Raw genomic sequence first — 17,536 nt, 5'->3', positions numbered from 1 at the left:
CGAAGCCGGATGGACGTGGGCGTCGTGGGCGGAGACCGGGACCCGCTGGCCGCGGGGGCTCCGGGTGCGGCGCTTGGTCTCCAAGCCCGAGGGGGCTCCCGCCTCCACCAGGCCCGCCGGCGACTCCCTCCCGCCTGGTCACTGTCGCCCGAGGAGTACGCGGGTCTGGGGAGCTCGCCCGTCTGCGCGGCCCGCGCGCGCCGCCCGACTCAGGGACCCCGGGACCCGGGACCCGAGGCAGAGTTTCCTTTCCCGTTGCTGTGGACGGCAGCGCCGCCGGGAAATCGATCTGCGTCTCGCCATTGTCCAGTGCCCTTGGGCACAGGACTCGGTCCAAATGGGCACAGGCGGGGCGCGGAGCCTCGGCAGGGCAAAGGCCAGAGCTGGGTCGCAGCCGGCGCGCGGGCCCCGGGACTCCCGTAGGTGCGGAGGCAGGAAAAAACCGCCCAAGTGGGCTCTCGGCCCCGGGAATTTAGCCGACAGTCCCCTGCATTTGTGTGTGTGGACTCTGGATATGTCTTGGCAATGATTCTGTTCTCGAGTTGAACTCGTTTCAGTCCAGAGTTCACGGCTGGGAAGGCAGGGTGCCCCGGTGATCCAATTTCCTGTAGCCGAGCATTGTCACCGTGGGGGGCCCCCAATGGGGAGCGGGGCCAGGTGACCTTTAGCTCTCTGGAGCCTTCTCGGAACTGGCCGGCCCGGGGACACTGTCAACTTGGTAGTCTTTTCGTGCCTCCGCCTTCCCCAGCCGCGCACCATGTGGATTTCATATAAAGCTGTGCGCATTCCAGGAGTGGGGGGAACACCACAAACAGCGGCTGGAGCCTGTCCTGCCCTTGAAATGGCTGTGCTCCTCTTCTGGCCGGGGCACTGCCCGGACAACACCCACGTGGAGCTTCTCGGCTTTGCCTAAGAAGAATGAGTCCTTAAAGTGTCCCCCCGCAGAGAGTGTCGCCCTTGGTGGTTGACTGCCCAGACTCGCGTGGGCAGTCTGGTGAAGCTTATGAGACCCCTTCTTAGAGTAATGTTTTTAAATGCAAAAAGTAAAATCCACAGGATTGCCAAGGAAATCAATTAGGTTGAAATGCAGATCAAAATATTAAAACAAAAATTGTATGAAGTAATTTTTGCGTTTATTTTTAATCACATTAAATAACAAGGTGTAGCAGTGAACCCAGGGGTGGGTCAGCTAATTACTGAACTTTCAAGATCATGAGGACTGTAAACAACGCTCAGAGAGAACTGCCCTGGCTATAATGTGATATGAGAATTTGGGTGACTTCGAAGAGTGGCAAGGTCATTAAGTGCTTTGTTGCTTATATTCATAATCGGAGGAAATGCTAATTATCAGTTAGGGGTTGTTGAAAATAAAAATGAAATATCTTGTTTCCCTCTCAGTTAACAGACCCACTGAATTCTATTCCTGAACCCCTATGGGGGTCATTGGACCCCAAGTTAAGAACTCTTGTGTTAAATTTGGGGCCTCCTGCCCTCCTTTGCTTGTGGCATCAGACTAACCATATTACATTTTAAAGACATAGGAAATCCACTGTTAAAAGTTGATTCCTGTCAAACCATGCCTTCTGGGTCTATTTGGGTTGAATCTGCATTTCAGAGAGAAAGAATCCCAGAGCTCTCTTTGGGTCTTATATCTATGCTACAGGCTGGGTTCCAGGAAGCTGCCTCTGAGATGCAGATTAGCAGGCAGGTTTAGGGTGAGCGCCTCAGATCCACACCTATACAAGGGAGGGAATGAAGAAGGATTGAGCAGAGGGAGGAGCTGAGCTGCAATGGGGTCCCAATAAAGGTCTCAGCCAGGCCCTCAAAGGTGGGATGGCCTTTCCGAGCTGTCTCCAGTCTGTGTGAGAGAGCTGGGCCTCTGGGCCCTCACAGCAATCAGTCACTGGGTGACGGCTGCCCTGGAAGGAGGTGTGACCCTGGGTGAGGCAGTCTTTTCCAGGGAGGCAATCTTCAAAGAAGGCTGACAATTGAGGGCTGCATTCCCAGGAGCTGAAGAGGGATCTGGTGACACATCACAGCATCCGTCATTGTCTGTGGCTGTGTGGATGCTCTTCGGAGCTGAGGGAAACCCTCAAAGGCCCTGAGTGAAAAGGTGAACTAATGGGGAGTGTGAGCATGAACTAAGTGGTCTCTACTGTTCTGGAACCCCCACCAAGAAGGAAAACAATCAATGGATGAGTATGTCTACGTGTGTCCGAGACTTGCTAGTTTTACATTATTTAATCCTCAAAACAACTTGCCCCTTTTTTCAGATGAAGAAATAATAATAATAATTATTATTATTATTATTATTACCCAAGGGCATACCACCAGTTAAATGCCCAAACTAGGATTCCAGCCCAAGCCGGTGTCTGACTCAATGCTTTCAAGCATCAAGCTTCAAACGTGACAATAAACGTGAAGGATTATTGTGGGCTAGAGGAGTGAGGGAGACCTTCACAGGGGAGGTTACATGTAAGACTTGAGAGACAGGTCCCATTTCAGTAGGTGGAGGGGGAGTGGCGAGGGCGCTTCAGCTGGGAGGTGCAGTGGGAGGTACTGCAGGGGCAAGTGCTGGAGGATGGGAACAAGCTTAGCAAATGCTGGCAGAGGGAGGAGTCTGATCGGACTGGAGCAGAGTGTTTCTGCTGGAATAGGAGGTTTCTGTCTGGATAGGCAGGCGGGGGTCAGGAGATAGAATGTATCAGCGTGCTTTTGCTGTGTAACAGGCAACCATAAAACCTCAGTGGCACATAGCAATAAGCATTTGTTGCTCCTGTGTCTGGAACCAGCAGGTGGTGGGCTGATCTCAGGTGGCTTTAGCAGAGGCATTGGGACGATTTGGTTCTGCTCCACGGTTCTCTCACCCTCCACAGCCATTTTGTCTAATATGGTGCCCATTAGCCATATGTAGCTGTTTAAAATGGAATTCGTTATAATTAAATAATATTAAAATTTCAGCCTCTCAGTCACGCTAGCCACATTTCAAATATTCAACACTCTCAAGTGCTTTTTCTAGCCTCTGCTTGGACCATATCTCCTAACATCTCATGGACTAAAGCAAGTCACATGGCCGAGCTGAGGCGATGCACGGTGAGGCAGGTCACCCTACCCATAGTGGCAACAGGCATGGATACAGGGAGAGGTGAAGATGTGGGGCCAAATGATGCAATACACTGCATGGAAGGTCGTGAAAGATGGCCAGAAGGTCGGTGGTTGGCAGGTTAAGCTGTCTATAGCTGGTCTCAAGGCATGCCCATCTCTAGTAAGGTAAGTCTGGCAGCGGTTTGCAAGACAGTGTGGACAAACAGGGAGAGCCGGGGAGCAGGAAGCCAGTTCCATAAGCTGCTGGTTTATCCAGACATGTGAGGATGAGGGCTAACAAAAAGATGGGCAAGGAGAGAAGAGGGGGAACCTGAGAGGTGATCTAATTGGCATCAATAGGACTTCTGACCAGTCACCTGCGGGAAGTGAGGGAGAAGGCAGGAGGGAGGGGTTCTCAGTCTTGAGGAGTGAGAGAGTGATGAGATGGCTGGGAGGGCTGACTTGAGGGAAAAGGTGTCAGCCCAGATTTGACGCTGTGGCATTGGGGACCAACGAGGGGACCAGAACATGAAGATACTCTGTAGCCAGTAGGTCTTGAAGGGAGCAACCGGGCTGGGGAGGCAAGTGGAAGCCTTGAGACACTGGTTTACGGGGGGAACTAGGATAGGAAGAAACGAGCTGAGAGCTGGCTTTAGAGCCCTTGGAAAGGATGCCACTAGTGATGACCTAACGTGGCAGTTCTCAAAGTGTGGTCTGGGGTCTCCTGGGTGTCCTGGAGACTTTTTCAAGAAATTCACAAGGTCAAAACTCTTTTCCTGATAATACTAAAATATTATTTGCTTTTTATACTCCCATGCTCTCATGTGTATGCAGTGGAGTTCACCAGAGGCTACATGATGTGTAATATCTATCACAACAGATCAAATGTAGAAGATATGAGAATCCAATTGTCCTCCATTAAGCCGGGCATCAAATTGATTTGCAAAAATGTGACACAATGACACTTCTCTCCCTAAGCTCTTTCGAGTTTTATTTTCATAAAAAATAATGTTATTTATGTTAACATGTATAATGAGTTCATTATTAACTATTATAAATATTTAAATTTTTCTCAGTTTTAATTCTGATATGATAAATATTGATTGGTATGATCTGTATAAACACAAACTTTTGAGGGTTCTTTACTAATTTTTAAGAGTGTAGAGGGGTCCTGAGACCAAAATGTTTGAGACCTTCTGATGTAATGGTATCTAGACATTACATACCTCTGCCTTAATATGAGAGCTGTTCAAAGGTGGGAGAAGGGTACTGCTGGGGTAATGTTCCCTGGATGAGTGAGGAGCCATCTTGGTTGCCAGACTTCCTCCTGTGGCCCAAGGCAGACCTCCTACGTGATAAGGTCTGATTCTCTTCAAGAGACAACCTCTTATTTTTGGATGGTAAATCAGCACAGTTCCAGCGATGAAGCCAGCCATTCTTTGAACCCCATCCTGGGTAATGAGTGACGAATGGGCCAGTCTGTAAATCTACTCATCCAGCCCCCTGAGCCATTGGACACGTCACATGAGCTCTGCTGCCTTGGCCGATGAACTGACCTCCCTGGGCAAGAAATCTTCAAAGACATAATGAGGTTGTACAGAACAATAAAAACATTTTCTTTCTTTGACTGGAATTTTATCATCTTGATTTACTAATGCTGGTTATCTCATGCTGATCAGAAGCTCTGATCAGCTCTGCAGACCAATAGAAGAATTTCTAGAACATGGTTTTCTTGCATATTAAATTACTTGTCTTGATTCATAAAAATGGAGAAATAAATTAGTTATTATTTAATAAGTTCAGTTTGTTTTGGAAATAAAACCCTTCATGCTATGAAAAAACAATAAAAGGAAATCCCTGATAGCAAAAAGATTCTATCTTGATTCATCTCCCTGCCTCTAGTCTCTCTCATTCTCTCTCTCTCTTTCACACACACACACACACACACACACCCCGACACACACACACACACACACACACCTTCCACAAACAGATTTCCATCATACCACTTACATACAGGAATCTTTCCTTAAGTAGGGTAAATTTAACTCATCCTTCAAGATCTTCTAACTTTCTATTTTTACCCTAACTTCTCTGCCAATACAGGCCACTCACTTTCTTCAAAACTTGATTCATTCCATCAATGTTTATAAAGAGATTCTTGTATGTGTAGAGGGCTGTGTTGGTGCTGAGGCTATAAACTGTACAAGACACAGCAACTGAGTATGACCAGGTCCGTGCCCTGCAGGACGTCTCAGTGCCGTGAGGGAGCCAGAGATGAGCAGCTGATTCCAATGCCCTGTACTATGAACCGTGATAGAGGATGGACCCCTAGAACTTGGGGGAGCTCAGAGGCTCCATGAGGAACTCCATGCAACTGGGTTCATTCCCTGACCCCTCTGTAGACTGGAGCTAAGTCTATACCATACTGTGATCAGGGCAAATGTCTCCTTTGCTGCCTGTCCACAAATAGACCGTGAAGCCTCTGGAGTCATAGAATATAGTTTGTATTTCTTTTGTCAATTTTTCCTTTCTCTAGAGATCTTGCCAACCTCTATGGCTTTGCTGCCTGCTGCATGGCAGTGTCTCTGCCTGTGACCTCTTTCATGAGCACTAGTCCTAGATTTTCAAAATCATACCAGATGTTTCCACCCAAATGCCCATCTGTCACTTCAGGTTCCACGTGGCAGACTGGGAATTACTCACCTCCCCCCTCCCCTCAGCTTTTCGCTGCCACTTGCTTTTCCTTGTTAATGGTACCCTATGAGGGTTTTCACATTGCCCTGAGGCTGCCTGGCCCCCTTCCCTTCATTCATTTATTCTACAAATACTTATCAGGTCTACTATGTGCCAGGCACTGTTTTAGTCACTTAGGATACAAGTGAACAAAACAAAGAACACTGTCTTCAAGGAGTTTATATTCTAGCAGGGGAGCAGGAGCCGGAAAATAAACAGCAAACATAGTAAATAAAGTAAATTATTGTTGTGCGCCACATATGGATGATTTGATCAACAACGGACAATACATACAAGGTGGTCACATAACATTAGCATCATACAACCTAGGTGTGTAGTAAGCTATATCTTTCAGCTTTGTGTAAGTATGCTCTATTATGTTCACACAATGACAAAACTGCCTAGTGAGGCATTTCTCAGAAGATATCCCCGTCATTAAGCGACTCATGGCCGTATAGTATATTGGTAGGTGGTACACTACTCAACATCAGGGGTCTGGGGTGAGTCTGGAGTTTGGAAGACAAGGCTGGGCTTTGGATATAAATTTGGAAGCCATTGACACATAGATGGCAGTGTTTAAAACAAGAGAACTAAGTGAACTCCACCAAGGGAGTATGTGTAGCTAGAGAAAGGGGTCCAAGGGAGCCTCTAACAGGTCAGGGATAGGAGGAGGATCCAGCAATGGAGACTGAAAGGGGGCGGACCGGAAGCCAAGTGAAGAAAGTGTATCAAGAAGGAGGGAGTGAACCACCATGTTAAATGCTGCTCATGGGCCAAAAAGATGAGCACTGAGGCTTGACCACTGGGTTGAGTAACATGGTGGTCATCTTGGCAAATCACCAGTTCTCCACTTAACCTTCACAGCAGGCCCTTGCATCTGCATCTTTCTCTTCACCTTGGAAATAACACTTTCCAACTGCATTCAGTTTCTTTAGTTCCCTCCCCCATCCTAACTTAGAGGAAGGTGGACTCCTTGGCCTGGATTCAGGGCCTCGCCCTACCTTTCCAGCTTTATTCCAGCTTCGCCATAACACTTCCCAGAAAAGTAAAATAGGTCTTACTTTGGCTCTTTGCTCATTCTTTTACACTACCCCTTCCTCCATCTCTTACCCCTCAGATTCTCCCGCATTCTCCCAGGGCCAACCCGAATCCTTCTTCCTTCCTAACTGACCAGGGCCACCAGACAACATTGATCTCTGTCCTTAGAATGCTCTGTAACTCTAATATTGTCTTATTTGGAGGTTAATATATTAACAAATGTTCATCTATCTTAATTTTAACTGTTCAGTTAGATTATCAGCAGGTAGCATGGAAAGAGCGAGGTCTTTGGAGCCCAAAAGATGTGATTTTGAATCTCTGTTCTGCCACACTAGTTGCGTGATCTTGGATAAGTTATCCAACCTCTGTAAGCCTTAGTTTGTTCATCTGTAAAACAGAGACATCGTTGCCTTCCTCATGGAGTTGAGAACATTCATTGAATTAATGTCTTTAAACAGCTCACCGCGTGGTAATGTGCTCCAAAAGCGTGGGCTTTCTTCTTCTCTTTATTCTATACTTTCCTCTGTAGTACTTTGGTATTAGATTATTGATATAACTTTTGGGAAAGATGTTCCATATGCAACAAGCTAATGCTAGCTCTGCCAAAGACATCTACAAAAATATGTTGCTCATATTTCTACACTTAATAGACCAAACTACAAAATCTGTCAAGGTGAAGGCTCCCTGGAATTTCTTAATGTATTGGAAAGTATAGCAAGGCAAAAGAAAGCATTGCATACAAATAGTGTTTAAGCATTCTGACATATATAGTGTTAGTGTAATTGGAGTGCAACTTATCTATACGTACGCACAAAATATTTCAGAAGCAAGTGAAGTAAACAGAAGCACCAGTTCTTTAAATGAGTCTTTAAAGTAATTTAAATTACGCTTGATTGCATAGACAAGCAAGTCTCTGATAGTTCATCCTGTTCCTTCGAAGCAACACTCATGCCAACAGGACCTGTCGACACTGTGGTAGTTCTGTATTGAGATCAAGACGTTTCTTGAGGCCACTTGGTTTTGTGGTGGTGTTGGCGTTGTAGTGCTACTCATTGTGTCTTCCATTTGTTGTGTTTGAACATCCAGCATTTCCGATTGGTGTCCACATTGGTCTGTCAGGGCAAAATCTTTTCAAGGTTCCTACCCCTCCCTGTAGCATCCATAGACCTAACCACACGGCCGTGGACTTTGTTACCTTGCTCATAGTTCGATCTTCTGCTGCCCCAGCATCAACCCTGGCACTTACACTCAGGATTTAATTGCCTGGTTCTTCTGGCAGATCGCATTTTTGGTGTGTATTCTTTTTTTTTTAAAGGTGCCAATCTTTTTTTTTTTTTTTCCTGCTTTATCTCCCCAAACCCCCCCCTGTACATAGTTGTATATCTTAGTTGTGGGTCCTTCTAGTTGTGGCATGTGGCATGCCGCCTCAACGTGACCTGACGAGCAGTGCCATGTCTGTGCCCAGGATCCGAACCCTGGTCTGCCGCAGCGGAGCACGGGAACTTAACCACTTGGCCACCGGGCCAGCCCCTGGTGTGTATTCTTGAAACTTCTGTATTGTTTTTCTGAATGGCCGTTTCAATCTTGGTCTTTTCAGCCTTTTCTTCTTTCTCATATTTTTTGGCATTCCTATTAAGTTCTTTTACAGCAAACTTCAAGTTAAATATGTGTTTCTCCATGTTTGACGTGGTTCTGTGACCTATCTTGGGAGGCAATACCCAGGTTTGATGGAAGGGTGCATGGGGTCCTGTCCTCGTCCTGAGCTGCAGGCTGGCCTGGCTCCTAGAGATGGTATCTTATTCCTCTTAACATCCCTCGTAGAGCTGTCACACTTAGGGAGTTTGTGATCTGCCGATCCAGGCCAGGGCTGCCACCGTGGTTCTGCAGGTTGTTTGCAGCACAAGGCCTCTCACCTAGGGGACAAGCAAGAACTAAAATCTACGGGCCACTCAGCGAGCCCTGAGCCTCAGAAAAGGCACCCTTTTCTAATTTGCCCAAAGGCACCCTGTGGTCTATCAGTGGCCCTGTTGAATCACAGAATACTTAATAAAGTATTAATTTCCAGTGGAGGCTAAAATGGAATTGATTAATCGTGTTGACCAGCTTATAATTGAGGTCAAAGCACTTCATATCTCAGCCTCGTGTTATTCCGGGTCTCTTTTGTTTATAAAATGAAGAGGTTTGACAAGATCATCTCTAAGGCCCATTTTATTTTGGATCTTTGATGTTCTTTGACTCAGTGACCAGATGTTGAATAAGTACATTTACTGTTTCAGGACACTGGATACTATTTCTCATAAAATGCAGTACAATGTTAAGACACGTCATCTAGTCTTTCAACAAATATTTAGTCTGTTGCCTAGTATGCCAGGCACAGTGCTAGGCTTTGGAGATACAGACGGAAACCAAACCAGTGTTGTTTCTGCTCTGGCAAAGTTTACAGTTTACTGAGGAAGACAGACATTAAGCCAATAATTACACCAATAATTGACCAGTTGCCACTGTGATGAGCGCTATGAGAGAGAAGTTCAGAGTGGGGATATCTCGTGGTGAAACCTGAGCTAGTTGGAGGGGTCAGAACCTTCCCAACCTAGCTGGAACCAAAGGATGAGTAGAGGTCAGCTGTGTGAAAGAGCACAGGAGGCCAGACGGTGGTTCAAACGCAGGAAGCATTGCTGGACATGAGACCGTGAGAGTATGGAGAGGAGGAGCTGGCATGTCACGGGAGCGGAATGAAAGCCAATGTGAGTGAGGACGGTGGTGCAAGAGCTGAATCAGACCTGGCCACTCTGGCTCAGAACCTCCTGGGATTTTCCTTTGCTTTTAATGACATCCAGACTTCTCACCATGCATCCAGAAAGCCCCCCGTGGCCCAGCCTAGCTGGTCTCTCTGACCTCATCCCTTACCCTGTTCCCCTCACACGCCAGGCTCCAGCCACACCAGCTCTCTTTCTCTCCCTTGACCACAGCCAGCTTGTCCATCCAGCTCTTAGCACTTCTCTTCCTCTGCCCAGGACTCATGGCCCTGATTTCCCAGTGGCTGCATCTTGCTGTCATTCAGGTCTCGGCCCACACGCAGACCCCCATTTGTGATGGTTGGTTGCAGTCTATCGTATTTTCATCACAGTGTATAAAGCTACCTAAAAAATTAGCCTATTCGTTTGTTTACCTGTTGTTGCCTGTCTTTTCCATGAGAGTCTGAGCCCTGTGAGGGCAGAGCCTGGTCTGCCGCACTCACACCTTGTCCCTGGTACTGGGAGTAGTGCCTATGGCACAGGGCGGGTGTTCTGCCATGATTTGTTCAATGAGTGAATGAATGAATGCTAGGTATTTTTTACTTTATTCTGTGAAGCAGTGGGATGCCATTAGTGATTTCTAAGCAAAGAGTGATGTGATTTATTTTTAAAAGACTCCCCTTCTTCAACAAATAAATGGCATGGAAGAAAAAGAAGGAGGGAGAACTGGTATAGATGAGAAGAGATTTAAGAGCCATAGTAACCAAATGCAAGATGAGGACTTGGCTGGATCCTGATGGAAACAAAGCGATGGTAAAAGGACATCTTTGAGACAAACTGCTTTCAAGAAGAGATGAAGTAAAAATATTTCAAGAAAGAAAAGTACATATGCACATGTGTGGAAGGAACAGATGAAACAAGAACTGGAGCATGATTGTGGGAGCAGATTGATGAGGATATGGGTGTTTGTTGTACTATTCTTCTGTGTGTGTTTGAAAATTTCCCTGCACGACACCACTCACACCGCATGACGTCACTCACCACTACATGACGCCACTCAGACTGCATGACACCACTCACCACTACATGATGTCACTCACACTACGTGATGCCACTCATACCACATGACACCACTCACACTGCATGACATCACTCACACTGCATGACATCACTCACCACTACATGATGTCACTCACCCACATGACACCACTCACACTGCATGATATCACTCACACTGCATGACACCACTCACACTGCATGACATCACTCACACTGCATGACATCACTCACCACTACATGATGTCACTCACCCACATGACACCACTCACACCACGTGATGCCACTCACACCACATGATGCCACTCACACTGCATGATGCCACTCACACTGCTGCTATGAATGTTCGTGTACAAGTTTTTGGGTGGATGTCTGCTTTCAGTTTGCCTGGGTATATACCTAGGAACGGAATTGCTGGGACATATGGTAACTCTATGTTTAACATTTTGAGGAACTATCAAACTGTTTTCCAAAGTGGCTGCACCATTGTCTATTCCCACCAGCAATGTATGAGGATTACAATGCCTCTCCATCCTTGTCAACACTTATTATTATCTGACTTTGTGATTCTAGCCATCCTAGTGGGTGTGAAGTAGTATTTCATGTGGTTTTAATTTGCATTTCCCTGGTGGCTAATGACGTTGAGCATTCTTTCACGTGCTTATTGGCCATTTGTGTATCTTTGGAGAAATGTTCATTCAAGTCCTTTGCTCATTTTTTAATTGGGTTATTTGTATTTTATTGTTGAGTAGTAACATTATTTAACAAGAATACTTCAGGAATGAAGCTCTATGTGTCATATTGTATAACATTAGGAGGGAACTGATGTCCGGTGATTGCTCTGCTAGCTGCTGGTGATAAGGAGATGACAGCTAGATCATGTCTGTAAAGTTACGTTTTCCCCCTTTGGAACAGTAAGCAAGCTATGGGGTGACACTTTGGCCTTATGCTGCTGCCCCTTGCCCACTGACCTTTTACCTAATGTTTTTAGCCTCCATTGATGATTTTTACCTGAATCAATTATTAAACTAAAGGTTGCTGAATGGTGTTTTATTTCGTTTTGTTGTCTCCTTGTTTCTATCTTTCTACATTTATTAGCTAGCATACTTCTGTAAAGTATTTCTCTCACAAATTGGGCTTGTGGTTACACTGACATATGGTTCGTTCTGGAAAGGCAGATGAATGCTTCTTTCCCTATAATTCTTGATGTTCAAATTAAGGGATTGGTATAATCTGAATTAGGGGAGTACTGTGCTCCAGTTGGCACAGGTAAATTTCTGATACCTACATCCAAGGTGTCAAGGAGGAGCACACACTGCTCCCCAGAGGCTCAGGGTTCGGGCGAGGCCATTCCTCCCTTCCCTGATAGTCTCCTGTTCTGGAATACTGAAGGACACCACTCCCTCTTGTTCCATACATACACCAGAAGTTAAAATTTAAAGACCCCAACCATTTTCAAATGTTGGAAGGTAACCCCAGGTAGAAATTTCCTACAGAAGAGATTGGTAACTGATCCAAAGTCTCTCATTAGACGTTAACTAGATTAAGCTGAAAATGTCGACTCATCTCTTAACTATTACCCATAGGTTGTCCCTTGTTTTTATCTGCTAATCCTTTTGTTTTTATTTCTAATTCAAGCCAGAGCCATTTCCCTGGCTCAGTGGGGTTAATGGAAAAACATTGCAATTTGAACTCCAGAGTTGTGTTCTGGCACCTCTACTGTGTGATCTTAGGCAAGTCAAACAAACTGAAACTCATTTTTTCTCAGATGAAGAATTGAGATGATGTTATTGCCTACTTTACTAGGTTTAATGAGACAACTGGAGTAAAAATGCTTTGTAAACTGTTAAGTACCACACAAGTGGGTCAGGCCCCAGGTCCCCTCTGGGCTCTAGGCTGAAGTCAACTTCTGCCTTGATTCTATCATGGATTTGGCTATTTCCTGGACTTCTTTATCAGATTTTTCTTTTCTTTGGCCCTTGTAGTTTTCCAGCTTTGTCTAGCTGTCCAATTTCTAACTGTGAAGCCATGTCATGAAGCTTTGCAACTTCCATGACTTTTGCTCCCAATATCTCTGAACTAGGCAGCTGACTACAGTAACAGAAAGAACACAAGTTATGGACTCTAGCAGATGTGGGTTCAAATCCTGGTTCCATCACTTGCTGGTTATATGACATTAAGCTAAATTAAGTCTCTTGTCATTTCCTTGTCTGTTTCAAATATGTGAAAAGAGGATGGTTGTATTAAATTTTTTTAAAATGCAAACAGTTTTAGTAAAGAGCCTCAAACTTAGCAGACACTCTGTAAATGCTGCTTTTTCAGTCTTTACCCTAAATTATTTCACTTTAAGTCTCTGCTTCCTCCTACCCGAGAGTTTCCTTTTGCAACTCCATGCAATTTCATTGTCTTCTCAGCACAGCTATTTGCATTTCTCAAATGTCCCCATTTGTTTCCTATTTGTGTCTACCTCAAGTATTCTCTAACCACATCTGTTTTGAAGAAGGCTTTCCCCGACTATTGCAGCAGCTTTCTGCCCTTGGGACCGCTACTGGCTCATGTAAGCCTGAAAAGATGCTTATTGTTTCACTTCTTCAGTGTGCATTTGAATATAATTTTAATTTATTGACTATCTGCATTTAGACTTTCTCCAGTGCTTCATGCTGTCTGTGAGTTCACTTTAAAGATGAACACGAGACAGGAAGTGCTCGTTTAAATGGGGAACACTCTCCCATTATGAGTTAGTGGCTCTGTCCATCCTCTTCTTAATGTCAGCAGAGTTGAAACAGTTGTACATAAGTGGCTCCAGCTGTTGGCCATGTGGTGCTTGGCATTTTCACCCTGGGGTGTTTTGTGATATAATGGACCTGTTCTTCCCCATGCAGCTGGATAAGCCTGTTGTTTGCTGTGTCCCTTGTGGTGAGTGGACAGACATGTTCTGTAAAGGGGCGTTAAATTGTGCTAGTAACACACTGAGCTGAAGTTTAACTTTGCTAATGGAACTTCTTTTTCCCAGTGTAAACTGTAAACAAGATTTCATTTACATTATATAATATAACAAGATTATATTTACATTGGTGAACGTGCTGGAAGTAGCTGTTTTTCAATAAAAAAAGTGGTGTATTACTTACGTTACTGAACCCGGTTCATCTTTGCCTGTTGCCCAGAAAACCAGCCGCTGACACGACGAGATTGCAGCAGAGAGAGGATTTGAATCACAAGGCAGCCAAGTGAGGAAGCGGGAGAATGAGTCTCAAATCCACCTCTCGAAAATGGGACTCCAGGATATTTATGGGGTAGAGGGCAGGGTGTGGAGACAGATGATTGGAGGGGAGGAAAGATGAGGTGATTGATGATCTGCACAAGCGTAGTCGGATTTCATTCCTCTTCATAAGACGCCTGTTCACAGAATGGTGGTCTTAGCATGATCTGAGGGTGGAGTTTTCAGCCTCTTGATGTCAAAAAGGTCAATTGTCAGGCGTCTGTGTGGGCCCAGTTGATGGGCTGGTGGTTTCAACTGGCCTGAACTGGACAAGGGGTCCTAATTCCTGAAAAACAGCTCAAATATCCATTACCTTGGTGACCCCGGGTACCAGGGAGATGTTATCTGTAGGAACCTAGTGGGAGTTAGATAGCATATTGCCTAAGCAGCACAGTTCACAAGGGGTGGGTAAACAACTAAAAGCTATAGTTAATAACTGCAAAAAAACCTTAGTTACTAGCTACCTAATCATCAATGGCTAACTGTCTACTGGTTTCACTTAGTCCACCAAGAACTTCAGCTAGGCAATATTTGGTTAGTGTGAGTTACCTTAAGAAAGTAATATTGAGGCCAGTTCTGTGGCCGAGTGGTTAAGTTCGTGCGCTCCGCTGTGGTGGCCCAGGGTTTGGATCCTGGGCACGGACATGGCACCACTCATCAGGCCACGTTGAGGTGGCGTCCCACATCCCACAACTAGAAGGACCTGCAACTAAGATACACAACTATGTATAGGGGGGTTGGGAAGATAAAGCAGAAAAAAAAAAAAGAAGATTGGCAACAGTTGTTAGCTCAGGTGCCAATCTCTAAAAAAAAAAAAAAGAAAAGAATATAACATTATTATTATTGTTATTATTATTAGCTCTCTCATGAACTCCGACAGGCTTTCTTAGGAATACATTCAATCCACAAGGGTTTTGCAGAGTGATCTATACCGAGGGATGTGCTGGTGCCATTGGGAGTCAAGGTACCTGAGTTAAGCCTCCAAGGTGCTAATTGCAAAGACAGAGAGAGGGGCAGACATAAAGGACCTAGTGTTAAACTCTGCTGGGGAGGTCAGGAAGGCTTCACAAGGAGAAATGAGACTTTGCCAAGGACACGAGCTGAGTAAGGATCTTTGAGGCAGAGGGGACCACAGATGCAAAAGCCTGCAGTATTAAGTAGGCGAAACACCATGGTGAGTTTGGAGAAGTGCAAGTAATTTAAAAGTTTTCTTCAGCACTTGTGTTTCTAGTCCAGCCTCTAGTCACCAATATTCGCATCTTAACTAAACTCTGGTCCCATAAGCCATGTACTTTTTAACTAGCAAAAATGTGGTGAACAGAGAATAAGACTGGTGGCTGCTGTGTAATACTCAGTTTTAATAATTGTTTCTTTCTGGACTCAGGGTGCTGCACCCGGTGCCTCAAGGCTCTGTAACTTTTGATTAACTTTAATTGTGTAATCTGCTTTTGCCAGCACCTTCTGCTCATTAACACAGTCTGGCCCGCCCCATGCAATTAACACTCCTGAAAATCCCTAGTGGGGGAGGGGCAGGGGCTGCGACAGGGGGAGGGGTGGGCAAGTCTGGGGAAGGGAGGAGTTTAGACAAGGAACCACAGAACATTAGTGTTGGCTGATCTATAAAAACCAGCTGCCCACTTTTGGTAAACTTTATAGATCAATCATGTTCATTATCTATTTTTTTTTTAAAGTTTTATTATGGAAAATTTCAAATGTATGCAAAAATAGAGAGACTATTAGAATGCACTCCTATGAATGCTTCAACAAGCATCAAGTTATGGCATATCTTGTTCCATTTCTATCCGCACCTAGTCTTCCTCTTCCCCACCTCATCTAAACTGGATTGTTTCTAAGCAAATCCCAAACAGTTAATTTCATTGTAAATATTTCAGAATGATCTCTAAAAAGTGACTTCAACTTATTATTAAAAAATAATAATTCTTTAACATAATTCAATGTCCACACAGGCTCATAAAAAGTATCATTTTACTTTTCAGTTAATTAGTTTAAATCAGAATCTAAAGACCACATGTTGCATCTGGTAGATATGTTTCTTAGGACTTCTTAAATCTGCAGGTCCTTTGCCTCTTTTTTCTTGTGATGTGTTTATTAAAGAAACTGGGTATTTGTCCTTCAGAGTGTCCTGTTTTCTGGATTGTGCTGATGGCATTCCTATGGTATCATTTAACATGTTCTTCTGTCCCCTATATTTCCTGTAAACTGGTGGTTAGATCTAGAGACTTGCTTGGATTCGAGTTATCAGTTCCTATTTATGCAAACCCTTTGTTTTTGTAGTCGGTGTCCCACTCCAGTGGGAAGAACCGCAGTAGCACATAGTGCTGGGATCCTTCATGTGGCTCACCCTTGGAGCTTGTGCACCTTCAGGCGTTATTTCTAAACAACCCAGGTTTACGGGCCCTATCCTCTATGAAACTACTGCCCCATTTCCTGGAGGAAGTCAGGAGAGGAGGGGACTAACACGTGCCAGCAGCATATAAGCTCTGCAGCTACAGTGGTGACCAAGACAGACAGGGTCCCAGCCCTGAGGGATACAGTACTGCATGGTGAGAAGACAGCCGGCGCCAGCAGGCACACAGTAAATGAGATCATTATGTTAAGTGACTTTTAGGCCCTTCTCTTTGTCTCCTTGCTTTTATGTTGAATTGCTTGATGGCACTTTAAAAAGATGGGGAAAAGGAACAAGGCTAGGAGAGGCATCATGTGCTTGAAAGATATGTAAAGTGAGACTGGTATCAAAACGAAGGGAATATTGTTCATCATCTGCCACTAATTGGTATATCTGAAAAAAAAATGTTTACTGGGGAGAAGTTTAAAGCTAAGAATCAAATGAAACTCCTGTGTGCTCTGTATATGATGTATATGATGCTCTGTACATGACATTTATCTTTGATGTCGTTCTTCTCTATTATCACAGTTGAGTCGAATGTGCCGTAAAATTGGCTGAGAAACAATTTGCCAGCACTAAGACTAATGAAGATCCTCTGGTCTTTGTCCAAAGCATTTGCAGTTCTTCATGATACTTGTCTAAAAATCAGTTCCTAAAGCATTCCTTGTGAAAATAGAAACATTCCTGCGCCCAGACTCTCAATAATAAAGGACACCGGGAGTGTTTTCAAAGTTGTAGGACTGACTTAAATTTCACTGGAAGACAGCTTTTTAAAACGAAGTTGTCTGTATGTGGCCTCCATGTGATCACTTCCCACTAGCAGCTGGTAACTGCCAACTTCTGGCGGCTTGAGAAAGTGAGCTGTTTCCCACGCTCCCACACGGAAAGCCAATCGGGATGTTTGTGCTGGGAGATGTTTGGGGGGTTAGTGGGGAGAGGAGGGTGAGAGACCAGCTGGGTGAAGCTCCTTCCCTGACTGCCTTCCAGAAAATCATTGCTGGTGCCAAGTGATGATGGAAAATATGTCACCGACACAGTTAACAGCCCATGACATTGGGTCAAAAGGGAGGGTTTTGCTAAGTCCACACTTAACTCCCAAAACTCTCCTTCTTTTCCCATCCGGGGCCCAAATCAGCTCCACCACATTGAACCCTTTTATCCGGCTCTTGGCATATTGCAAGGTTCGGTCTCGAGTTCCTCTCCTTTCTTTCCGCCCCTGCC

The 17,536-nt window shown here is 44.9% G+C and overlaps 1 protein-coding gene across 1 annotated transcript in view; it reads left to right on the top strand.

Annotated features, from left to right (window-relative positions):
* Positions 1-17,536, top strand: part of NID1 (nidogen 1) — a 77,292-nt gene that overhangs the window by 484 nt on the left and 59,272 nt on the right. The gene's annotated exons all lie outside the window — the stretch shown is intronic.

This window comes from Equus quagga, chromosome 2, assembly GCF_021613505.1.
Source record: "Equus quagga isolate Etosha38 chromosome 2, UCLA_HA_Equagga_1.0, whole genome shotgun sequence".
In the NCBI taxonomy this organism is placed as follows: Eukaryota; Metazoa; Chordata; class Mammalia; order Perissodactyla; family Equidae; genus Equus; species Equus quagga.
The sequence above is the reverse complement of the archived record's forward strand: the minus strand, read 5'-3'. Positions and strand labels throughout refer to the sequence as shown.